Genomic DNA, 12,969 nt, shown 5'->3' with positions numbered 1-12,969 from the left:
TTGATAATTGATGGGTACACATTATGTTGACGTCTTATTATCAATAGTGGTTCACTTATATTTACTATTATGGCAGTTATGCATTGTTAAAATATTGAGTAAAATGTTCCAAATTGATGTCAAACAGTGCCACAGGATACATTTTGTTAGTACAAATATATTAAAACGTGAATATTGTCAGTTCCCAGTTTCTTGGCTTAAACCTTAGATCTACCATATAGGGTTTGGAGTGGCGTGTATTGAAGTACTGTAAACCTCTCTGTGTACAAGCAAACCAAAGGGATAAAAGTGAAGTATTGTTGTTGTTTTTCTTACTGGTTTTCATCTGAATATTTGATCGTATTGGCCCAGAAGTGTTTTTCTTTTCAAATAAAAAATGTACTATCCGTCATTAGGACATTATAACTTTTGCAAAAGTTAGTGTGTGTTTTAGTGTGTGTTTTAAGAAGGGGAATCGAGGACCCCAAGTTTGAAAATTTGATGACGGAAAGTGACATTTTCTGTAGCAAACACGATTCAATTACGGTTCATTGAAGACTGCAAATTGCCCGTAGATGTCAATGTGAGTGTGAATGCTTGTGCCCTGTGATTGGCTGGATACCAGTTGAGGGTGCATTCGCCTCTCGCCCAAAGATAGCAGGAATAGGGTGCAGCAGGCAGGCAACCATAGAGAGCGGTACAGAAAATGGATGGATGGATGTTTACTAATGCAATGTATAATACATATCATATGTAAAGTGTTTAATTACTTGTAGTAATATGCATAGTTTGGCATGGTTTGAGATGAAAGTAAATTGCCCTGTGGACCAAAATGCAAGAAGGGGGAGACAAGGCAAAAAAGTTGCAGGTGAAACTCAAAGGTCAATTTATCCATCCATTCTATTAGTAGCTTATCCTCACAAGTTGCACAGGAGTGCTGGAGCCTATCTCAGTTATCTACGGGCAGACAGACGGCGGGGTACACCCCAAATTGGTTGCCAGCCAACCGCAGGGCATATAGAAGCAAACAACCATTCTTACTCACATTCACATCTATGGGCAATTTACAGTCTTCAATTAATTTACCATGGATGTTTCTGGGATGTTGGAAGAAACACGAATCCCCAGGGAAAACACACACAGACACAGGGAGAAGAACGTACAAACCCCACAGCAGCAGGGCCAGGATTTGATCCCCTGTCCTCAGAACTGTGAGGAAGATGCACTAAGTAGTCACCCACACAACGTGCCGCTGAAACTCAAAGATGTTTATTATAACTAAATAAATAAATTACACTTGAACACATTGGTTGAAAATACAAAAATACCAAAACAGAGAAACTCAAAGAATTACCTGGAACATATGAAGCAGACTCACTACAAATGACGAGGACCAGACAAAGATAAAAAAAAAAAAAAACAACAAACACATGGATGAGCAGCAACTTGAGAAGACAGGAGTCGCGAGAGAGAGAGTGAGAGAGTTGACTTATGGAGATGTAACAAGACTGTGTAACCTGTAACAAGACACCAGAGAGGCGTACAGACGAGAGCTGAGTTCTACATTCTAACAAACACAAAATCCTAAACAATGTCCAAACAAATATCAGCTGTACAAATGTTGTAAAGTTTTGTACTTGGATTTCTTTGTAGGATTGCACCATACAGAGATTTGCTTGTATTTTACTTCCATCCATCGATCCATCCATCCATCCATCATCCATCTTTCCATTTTTTGAGCCAGTTATCTTCATGAGGGCGGGGAGAATGCTGGAGCTTATTCAGGAGGTGGGTACACCCTGAAATGGTTGCAAGTCAATCGCATGGCCCACAGAGACAGACCACAGTCGCACTCACAATCACACCTAGAGGCAATTCAAAGTCTCCATTGAATGCATGTTTTGGGGGATTTGGGAGGAAACCTGAGTGTCCCACCTCATCTTGTCTTTGTCCATCCTTTATTATGAAATGAAAGGAGTGACTGTAGTAACCAAATATTTTGGCGGTGGTGAACAAGTGTATCGGAATTTGCGTCAGGGCAGATGAAATGTTATATTCTTGAAGTATTGTGTAACATGAGCTTCATATGTCGAGCTCAAATAGATCGTGTAGGATAAGTGTATTACCAGCCGCAAGCCAATGCTTTGAAGGCAAATTATTTTTCATTTCCTCGCTTTGCATTGGCTAGTCTTACTCTTTGATTGGGTTCACAGTCCTACTTATAGGATTAAACAGCAGGTTTTTCTTATTCCTTATTCTTACCTTCCTGACCCAAAATTTTAGGTTGAAAATCCAATTTGTGATGAAAGCAATTCCTACAGTTCACTGGAGTGTACAAAAGGAGCAGGTCAGGAAGGATTAATCAATCTGCCTCCCTCTGAAATCCTTTCAACATTGTCAGAACAAACATAAGCGGGAATCCTGATGTGACAATTTGTTTTGTGGTTAAAGTCTCTCCGAGCGGAAAGCCAGAATGTGTGGCAATATGCATCAATACTGCAACCAGAAACCACTGACACATCAGAAATGTGATGGCGTCTCTGAACTGTTCAGAGATAACAAAACATCTGACTTTTTGTCCAAGTTAAAATAAGATACAGTCAATCACTTTGATTTCAACTGAGGCAAACAAAGGATATTTGTATACTCTTATACCTCCTTCAAGATAAACCCTGTTACCTTGGTTGATCTGACATTCTGACTTTTCAAATATACAGGGAAGAAAATGAGTATTTGAACACCCTGCTATATTGCAAGTTCTCCCACTTAGAAATCATGGAGGGTTCTTAAATTGTCATCGTAGGTGCTTGTCCATTGTGAGAGAGATAGTCTAAAAAGAAAAATCCAGAAATCACAATGTGGGATTTTTTTTAATGATTTATTTGTTTGATACAGCTGCTGATAAGTATTTGAACACCTGTCTATCAGCTGAAATTCTAACCCTCAAAGACTTGTTAGTCCATCTCCACCCTATGTATTGTAGGTTAGGGTTAGATTTCTAAGTGGGAGAACTTGCAATATAGCAAGGTGTTCAAATACTTATTTTCTTCACTGTAACTTCAGGCGTAAGGCAGACCACACCCTGAACTGGTCGGCAGTCAGTTGGTTGGCACACATGAACACCTTCACTCAGTGGGATTTGATCTCGTGCTGCCCACACCAAAGTCAGGCAGTTTTAAGTTCAGACGCAAAAGCAGATATATCCATTTTTGTTGTTTCTGTAGATTCTTTGATTTATAAATATATACACATGTACAGTATATATATAAAAAAATTTTTGCACAACTGCTAACCGCATCAGTCATCTGTCAAAATTACTCCGGTGACAACAACAGAGAGCAGTGAGGATTTAGATAATGATAGATTTTGCATAGTAGAACACAATTAATGTACTGTATTATAATAGCATCGCAGCTGTCCATTCTGAAATGAAAGATGATTCTTCATCAGATCACAAAATTTGCAAAAAGTTCAGAAATGCATCTCTGTAGATTATTCTCTCATAACAATTATTCTTGTCAATGACTTTCATTGGAAAGCCTTTTAATTTATTTTGTAAAATTATGATATAATGAAAATGGATTTGTGGGAAGAGCCTCAGAACTGAGTGTGTTTTTCACCTGTGAAAAGTGTGCAAAATTCATTGCTTATGTCAAACAGCCCATCTCCTACCATTGTTGATGACTAGTGTTTTGAGCTTTCAGTACTGTCACCGGTAGGCATGGGGCTTGCTAAAATAGGTGTTCATTGGAGCATTTCAGAGCAGAAAGAATGCAGTCGTGATGTTTAATACAACTAAATTCTGTCATAGCAGGATCAGCCTCAACATTTCGTCCATGGCCACAGACCAACACAACTAAGTTTTTGCAAGCAGTGAGTTTATGTAATCTCCTCTGTCAATTATGTAAGGTGCGCATTAGGTACTGAAATCAGAGGAAACTTACTCTCACATGCTTCATAGACCTTGACTGTTAATTTGAGAGTGACGCTCAGATCTTCTCTTGATACTGACTAATACTGGCATGATTGCAAGCAAAATGGAGCCACGGGCCACAATGTGCTGGAGCGCTGATGTTACAAAGAGCAATGTAAAATGTTAATGACAACATATTGCCTGTGCATGCGCAACACTACAAACACATCAGCGTTGCTGCTGGCCAGTAAGTCACTGCTTTAGTAGGGGTTGAGTGTTCATAATGTTTACGTGCAGCCTGTACTGTATGCGCCGCTGCATCTCGATAGACACTAACATGAGGAGGGTAAGCTCCATCTTGTGCTGGCTCCACTCTCCAGCAGCACTGTTTTGCGATAATGGAGCTTTTCAAATGATAAAAGTGATATGGGATAACAAGCTGAGGCAGAGGAAGATGAAAGGGAAATGGATGCTGCGATACAATCCTCAGTTTCAGACAGTGACGGTCTTTTGGGGCATCACTAAGTGATTTAAAAACACCAGAGTTGTTGGGAGGACAGACAAAAGCTACACGTTACCCTTGTTCTAATCTTCCTCAAAAGAAATGCTTCACCCAATTAAAGACAAGGCCCAAGACTCAAATTACCTAAAAACTCCTCATCAAGAAGTTACCACATATGTTTTTTTTTATTGTTTAGCAGCTGAGGTACACTGGCTGTTTGCAATTAATATGGCTCAAATGATTTAAGGTTTTACAATGAAGCATGTACTGGAGCTATGTAAATAGCCTGTTCAAGCTTTTGTAAAAAAGACATACATTGAATGGCTTTTCATGTATAGCAAATTCTTTACTTTAAAGTACAGTAAAAAAATTAAGTTACAGTTCACTTGCAACTGTATTTAACTTTGAAGTACAGTACATTTGCATTGAATCTTTAATTTGTAACTTTTAATTTTTTTCAATAACTACAATTTTGATTTAAATGTTATGGGCAATGCATTTTAACCGGATCAAGTACTTCTTTTATCTTCCTGTACTCAAGCTCAGTATTAATGTTCCAACGTAAAAGTACAATCATGAACACACTTTTTACAGATAACATTTTCTTCATTCTTGATGACCACTTACAGGTATATGTTATTGCATTTTAACGTTGCTCATGATAGTGCTACCTGAAGAGCTTAGTATTTTTTAAGTCTTACTTGGTGCAAAAAAAAATAATAATAATAATTGAGATTTAGGGGACCTAAACATTTGGTGATGAATTCCAGGATAGGTAAACAACTCTACTTGACAAATTAGTTTTTTTTTATCTTCCTATGAAACACATTTCAATTTCCTTAGCGCATGTTGGCTCATTCAGAATTGGCCATTGTGCTGGCTCTGTACATGTCCTGCCAAAAGACACCACAACCTCACTTTCTCAAGAAAATAATAACAAAAACTATTAAGAACATAATAGATGAGATGATTCTGATAACCCTCTCTTTCAGAATTTTAAACTGAGTGACTATGATTCATTGCCCACATGCAGTACTTTACATGTTGCCTTCAGCTCATGGAGATGAATCACCATTGCACTCGGGACAATACATTGGCAGAGGCATCATGGCAATGGGTTCTATTACAGATTAGAACCAGTAGGGACGGCAATGTAATTAAGAAAGAGGCCAAAGAGAAGTTAGGGTCATTAAGAGTGGAATCAAATCACAATTGACTTTGCTGCCACTGTAAGACAAGGGTATCAAACTCACTTTTGTTGGGGGCCGTATTGTAGTTATAGTTTTCCCCAGAGGGTCACGGAAAAGTTTATTATCCTCATTATATTAAGACACATAAAAAAATATATATCATTAGTTTTAAAAATGGCAGCGAGGTGGAATAACAGGGTAGAGCATTGGGCTCACGGTTCTGAGGACCCTGGTTCAAATCCCGACCCCAGCTATGTGGTGGTTGCATGTTCTCCCCGTGCCTGTGTGAATTTTCTCCAGGCACTCCGGGTTCATCCCACATAACAAAAACATGCATTCATTGGATACTCTAAAATGCCTCTTGGTGTGATTGTGATAGTTGTCAGTCTCCATGTGCCCTTCAATTGGCTAGCAACCAGTTCAGGGTGTACCCTTCCTCCTCCCTGATGACAGCTGGGATAGGCTCCAGCACTCCCTGTGACCCTCATGAGGATAAGCGGCAAAAGAAAATGGTTGGATGGATTATTTCATTCATTCATTCTCTGAACCACTTAAATTCATTAGGGTCATAGGTGGGGTGGCGCCTATCCCAGCTGATTTGGGGTGAGAGGTTGGGTACAACCTAAACTGTTTGCCAGCCAATTGCAAGGCATATAAAAAAAAACAAAAAAACTCACATTCACATCGACGGACAAATTTGAGTCGTTACGTAACCTACTGTGCATATTTGGGGGGTTTGAGAGGAAACCAGAAAGGAGAAAAGGATCTCTACAGGTTGGCCAGACAGAGGGATAGAGATGGGAAGGATGTGCAGCAGGTAAGGGTGGTTAAGGATAGCGATGGTTGATGTTGACTGGTGCCAGGAGTGTGCTAAGTAGGTGGAAAGAGTACTTTGAGAAGCTAGTGAATGAAGAAAATGAGAGAGAAGGTAGAGTAAAAGAGGCAAGCGTGAATGACCGGCAATGATTAGTAAGGGGGAAGTCACTGAACAGAATGTAAAATAGAAAGACAGTTGGTCCCGTTGACATACCAATGGAGGTATGGAAGCAATTTGGAGAGGTGGCTGTGGAGTTTTTGACCAACTTATTCAACAGAATACTAGCGGGCGAGAAGATGTCTGAAGAATGGAGGAAAAGGGTGCTAGTTCCCATTTTTAGAAACAAAGGTGATTTGCAGAGCTGTGGCAACTATAGAGGAATAAAAACAATGAGCCACACAAGGAAGTTATGGGAAAGAGTAGTGGAGGGTAGACTCAGGACAGAAGTAAGTATCTGCGAGCAACAGTATGGTTTCATGCCTAGAAAGAGTACCACAGATGCAATATTTGCCTTGAGGATGCTCGTGGAAATGTACAGAGAAGGTCAGAAGGAGCTACATTGTGTCTTTGTAGACCTAGAGAAAGCCTATGACAGAGTACCAAGAGAGGAACTGTAGTACTGCATGGGCAAGTCTGGTGTGGCGGAAAAATATGTTACAATAGCTGTGATATAAAGAAACAACCATTTGCACTCACATTCACACCCATAGGAAATTTACAGTCTTCAATCAAATACCCTTGCATGTTTTGGGATGTGGGAGGAAACCAGAGTACCTGGCGAAAACCTACACAGGCACAGGGTGAACATGCAAACTCCACACATGTGGGCCTGGGATTTAAACCCCGGTTCTCAGAACTGTGAGCCAGATATGCAGGTTGCACTGGGCATATTTTAGCGAAGAATCCATTTCAAGCATCATAGAGATAAAACAAAGAATAGGTTGTAGCGCCGAAGAAAAGGAGTCAGAGGCGGAGTGTTGAACACAGGAGCAGACCTCATTTTAATGCAGACATCAACAGAGTGAACCGGGAACTCTCGAACACGCTAACACTGAAAGTGTAACCACCAATCACGTCCGTGCGGAACCTCGTAACCTAACTCGAGGTCCCGTAGGTGAATTATGTAAAGCACCACACAAGCCCCCCCAGAGTTCACCTACAGTCAAAATTCCTGTGCCGTGGAGGGACAATGGCCTGACGTGCGGAACCTTGTAGCCTAACTGTAGGTCCCGTAGATGAATTATGTAAATTATTATGTAATTTTGTAACCACAAGGTACAGACTTTGTCCTGAAAACGATATGAGGGTGATCCTTATTAATATAAAAGGCAACAGCAAAAATCATTTTCAGTAAATTTTTATTGAAATGTTTTTGTGTGAAATACTGTATGTTGATTTAGTTCTTTGAACACAGGGATTTTACCCATGAGAGGTTTCAACAATTCGGAGTTCCCTTGCAATTGTCTGACATGTTCAACCATAAACAGCACCACGTGCAGGCATTCCAGTTATTGTGGTTTCCACAAACATGGAACACACCAGCGCTTGCCCCCACTAGCTTTGTTTAGTCCAAAGGGACGAGTGATGTATTTATGATGAATACCATCCACTTGGCTTGGGTACTTCCAGTTTCTGGTTTTGAGCAATCTGCTTTTTACGTTTCGTCATCGCTCATTTTATGAAGGTTTTAAAAGTAACAACCTGATTTTTAAAATGCAAGGAGTAAAAAGTACAGATATTTGTGTTTAAAAGCTAAGGAATAAAAGTAAAGAGTTTTCAGAAAAAGAAATACTGATAAAAAACACAGACACACACACAGAAGTACAATCATGAAGCACAAGTACTTCATTTCATTTCCTTTCCTTTTCCTTCATTTCATTGTCCTTTGTACAAGTACTCGCCTCTTGGGAGAGGGTGGAACATTGTCACTGCTCTGGCCAAAAGTCACTGTGAGTGGATATTTAGAAAGACTTGATGAGAGTCACTGGGGACATAAATATGTCAACGGATCTCAGTATCTGTCTGCCTGAGCCCAGATGAAAATTCACTAAAACTGCATTAGAGCAGATGTCCACCTTATGGCAGGATTTAGTGGTCTAAACAGGGATGAGTTTGTACTAACTTTCTGCCACCAGATTGTCACTCAGCTAGACAGACCTCCAAGGACACTCGCTGTGTCGGAATGCACAGTTTGGCGTAGACCAGTCTGCCAAATTGGCCAAAACATGCAACGACCCATGCGATTGCAGGAAAATCAGGATCCACCAGCATTAGCACCCCGCCGCTGATGCACTGTTAGTTGGGAAAAAAAGAGCGTCTTATGTTTATTGTGAGTTGCAATTTGAAACATTTTGTGTTCTATTTGCATGACGAGCGGAAATCTGGCGCGGTATGTGGCAAACTGTATGAAAGGATCGTTTACAATGGGTTGCAATCTTGCAAATGCAGCACAGCTGGCATATTTAACAAAAAGAGCCGTCTGTGCCGGTGGGGATAAACACAGCCGACTTTATATTCACCGCCAAACAAAGCGGCTTCATTAATTAATTCCCTTTAAGTGAGTCACAGTGATGGTTTGGCATGCATGGAGAGAATGATCCGTGTATGAGTGAAGCATCATCACTTGACTGGTGTGGGAAAAGACAACCTGATTAAATACCAGATGACCTGGTAATGATCATGGTGACTTGAATGTGTCCAGACCTCATTTCGCCTCTCCCCAGTAGCTATGTGCGGGAGGGTTAGCTGATTTAAAGAAATTAAAAAAAAAAAAAAAGGTTAATAATGACGAGCTTTTCAACTGGACCTGCTGTCTAAAATGTTTCTGAGCGTTCGATGTCCACTGTTCACTGTTCACATATTTATGAATAAAATACACAGAAGTTGTGTATCAGTCTGCGCTCTTTGCGGGGAGTTGGGGCTTGACCAAGTTCTGAGCAAATAGTCTTGCATAAATCTGCCATTCACTACACGTCTGAGTACCTTGCATGTCTGCCTGCAAGTACAACCAATCAGATTCACCAGTATTGTGTTAGATCCCTGCGACACAACTTTGATGTGGGCTGGGCAGGCCCAAGTTTAGAAGGCCTTTCTGTGCACCAAGAACTCACTTTACCACCCGCATCTCCACCATTGCTCGGCTGACAGACTCCAACTTAGCACAGATGGGTCTGCCAACCCACAGTGAGTCTAAAGAGGGGCAACTTTCAGCTTGTTCATGAGATTAGGCTAACATAGGTAGCCAACATACAGTACATGTGAACAGATGTAGAAACCTCATTGATTTCCAGAAAGCATTTCATTGCAGTCATTGCGTCAACCAAGTGTCATGAGCCAGGCTGCATCATGGCCAAGAGGGGCGTAGCCAATGCCCTGGCCGGTGACACCAAGTAAGTATTAGGTTAAGGTAACCTTAATTGGTAGCTTTGCACAAGAGCCATTTCGTGTATTTGCAGTTCAGATACAAAGCCAGCGAGAACAACACTAAAAATGTCTTGATTTTAACTCATTAAAAAAAACACTCAAGGAGAAGTCGCTAAATCTAGATACGAAGTTGCAAAGTTCACAACATAAGTAGCTGCTCGTTTTGTTTCAAGACCCAGCTCCAACCCGGTCGTCATGGTAACAAAAGACATACTCTAAATTTGCTTGAAACAGAACCACCCCCAAAACTCAAGTGATTTGAACCAGAGTGTGACAGATTTATATTAAATAGGTTGTAATCATTTATTCTTTGGGTATTTTGACAAATTCATCTAAAATGTTGTTCAAACCTTTTATTAAGCCATGGGAACTATTTCAAATCATAGTAAAAAATTGTAAAACAGTATGTTGCCTTTTACTACTTGAAAATGTAACTATTGTAGTAAGACACATAGGGAGAAAATGGAAGGAGAGGACAATTTGACTAATTTGATGAGATGATATCCTAACCTTGTCAAAACGTCCTTCACTGCACCTGTCGTCTCTTGTGGGACAATAGGAGTCTTTGTTCTCAAAATCCTCACGCTGAATAAAAGCTCCTGTCTCCCAGAATCAGCTGCCGATGAGACGTCGGTGCAGGGGGAACTATAATTTAGGAGAAGCTCTGGAAAATGAGACTCTCCCCCTCAAAACATTAATGCCTCAGAGACTCATAATGTGCAGAGTCCTGGAACCATTCAGAGAAGCAGATTTTTCCTCCACATGACAAATCTCTCATGAAGATAGCTTTACAGGAATATATTGGAAATGACACAAGGGTTCCCTTTGGCAAGAAACAATGGGTAACACACCAACTGGCACATACGCGGAAAGGAAAGAGTTCTGCACAGCTAGAGGGGATCACAGCTCTGCCTATTTAATGTTTTATTTTCTGGTTTGCAATTATTCTGTATTTGCAAGAAATGCATTGCCACAGAGTGCGTCACGTCAGGTACACAAACAAACAAACAAAAACTTATCCAACTACTACAATAAGTCGAAGCTGCTGAAGAAAGAAGCGTGGACTAAAACATACTGTAAACGTACACTTGTATTCTTTTATCGATATGAAAATGTTCTCTTTTTTAACATCTCAGATTAACATTATACTGCTCTGTAAACGGATGACCTTTCTAGAACAGGAATTTGATGGATATTTCTTTATGTCTTAGTTGTTGTCTTAAAATATTGCATTCTAGCAACAACATGAACATGAATGCAATAATAGAAAAGCATTATGAAATTGTAAGCAAGTTTGGTTTCATCAACATTGCTGGTTCAATAAAACCAAAATGTCATTGGATGATTTACTACATTTAGTAGTAGTCACAGTATCTTGCTTTATATTTTTCATCCAGTAATCTTTTCCACCTTATGGATAAATGAGTTGGAAGGGAGCTGGCCCACTGAAAAAATGCACGCCATTTAATATGAATTTAATTTAAATTTAGTAAACACCACAGGATGTTTTATTCATGTTACATTAATTATGATATTTTTGTTACTTGATTTTAACTACAGAAGTGGGCCATATTTGGTAAGCAGAATAATATACTGTACTATGGTTCTATATGACCTAAAAATAACAGTGTTGTTGAATTATTATTGCTAAAACAAAGCATTCAAAAAAGATTTTGGGAGAAAAACAGCTGTATTAAAATTGTACTGGACAAAATATAAAGCCAACACTTCTGTTTTTCACAAGCTTATATAAAAGATCATTTTTTATGTGTATCCATAAAATGGCTGGTTTTTCCTCTTTCACAAATCCATTTAATCAAATCCATCATCCTCAGACTTGTTTGCTCAGGCAAGTTGCAGGGGAGACAGGAGGGGACCTGTGATGCTCTTGAGATGGTCAAGCACAAGGCACTTAAAAGACTTCATGATCACAGATGTTAAGGCGACATTCAGACCAGAGATTGCAGGTTTCTTGGAAACTGCGATGATGGTGGAGCATTTTAAGTAGGATGGTACCTTGCGTAGTTCCAGAGGTCTGTTGAAGACCTTTGTGAAGGTTGGAGCAAGTTGGTAATTGCAGACTTTGAGTCACGATGGGTATAGAAGTTCTGGGACCGCTGCTTTGTTAATCTTTTGTTGTTTGAAGATGCATCTCATGTCTTGTTAGTGGATGGTCAACGCACAAGTCAGAGGTGTTGAAGTGGTCAGTAGTGCAGCTTGGTGAGTGTGTGATATTAAAAGTGTTCCTTTCAAATCTGCAGTAAAAGCTGTTTAGGTCATCGACTACTCTTCTTTTGTTCTCAACTAGGGGGATCGTCGCTTGAAATTGGTTAGTGATAATGCATGCCAGACTGATTTGGGGTTGTTAGTGCGGAACGGTTTTTCCCAGCTGTGCTGCTTTTTTCCTCTTTGAAGTGTTAATTTCTTTAGTCAGCTGATTTCTCGTGCAACTGCACAGCGTCCTATCACTAAAATATATGACCTCTTTCGCCTGGAGAAGTTGCTTAAGTTTGGCAGTGAACCACAGCTTGTTGTTATTGAACTTGGGAGATGCCTTTGTTAGTACACACACCTCTTCCTAGAAACTGATATCGGATGTAACGGCATCCTGGCTGCCATCTGAATTTTCAAAGACACTCTAGTCTGTGCTGTGTAAACAGCTTTGAAGTTCTATTTATGCTCCATTGGTCCACTTTTCCCACTCATTTTACTGAAGGCTTTGCACATTTAAGTACTTGCCTGTATGTAGGTATTAAGTAGATGAAGCAGTGATCAGAGGACCCTAGGGTTTCACAAGGTATGGCATGGTATGCATGGTTTACTGTAATAAAGCGGTGATCTAATGTTATTTTCCCTGGTAGGACTCCTCGACCTGTCACCTTATCATTTTTAAGGTTTGTGTGTCCTGGTGATCCTAGGAGCGAAGTTGGCTATGCCCCTGCACCCAAGGGGCTCAGCTGGGCACAGCCTGGAAGGGTAACATGGGTCCCCCTTCCCATTGGCTCACCACCTGTGAGAGGGGCCATAGGGATCAGGTGCATTGTGAGCTGGGCAAGAGCCAAAGGCAGGGACCTTGACAATCTGATCCTCGGCTACAGAAGCTCTAGGGACATGAAATGTCACCTGTCTGACAAGGAAGGAGCCC

The sequence above is a fragment of the Syngnathoides biaculeatus genome, chromosome 5 (assembly GCF_019802595.1).
Source record: "Syngnathoides biaculeatus isolate LvHL_M chromosome 5, ASM1980259v1, whole genome shotgun sequence".
NCBI lineage: Eukaryota > Metazoa > Chordata > Actinopteri > Syngnathiformes > Syngnathidae > Syngnathoides > Syngnathoides biaculeatus.
This window is presented reverse-complemented; position numbering follows the sequence as displayed.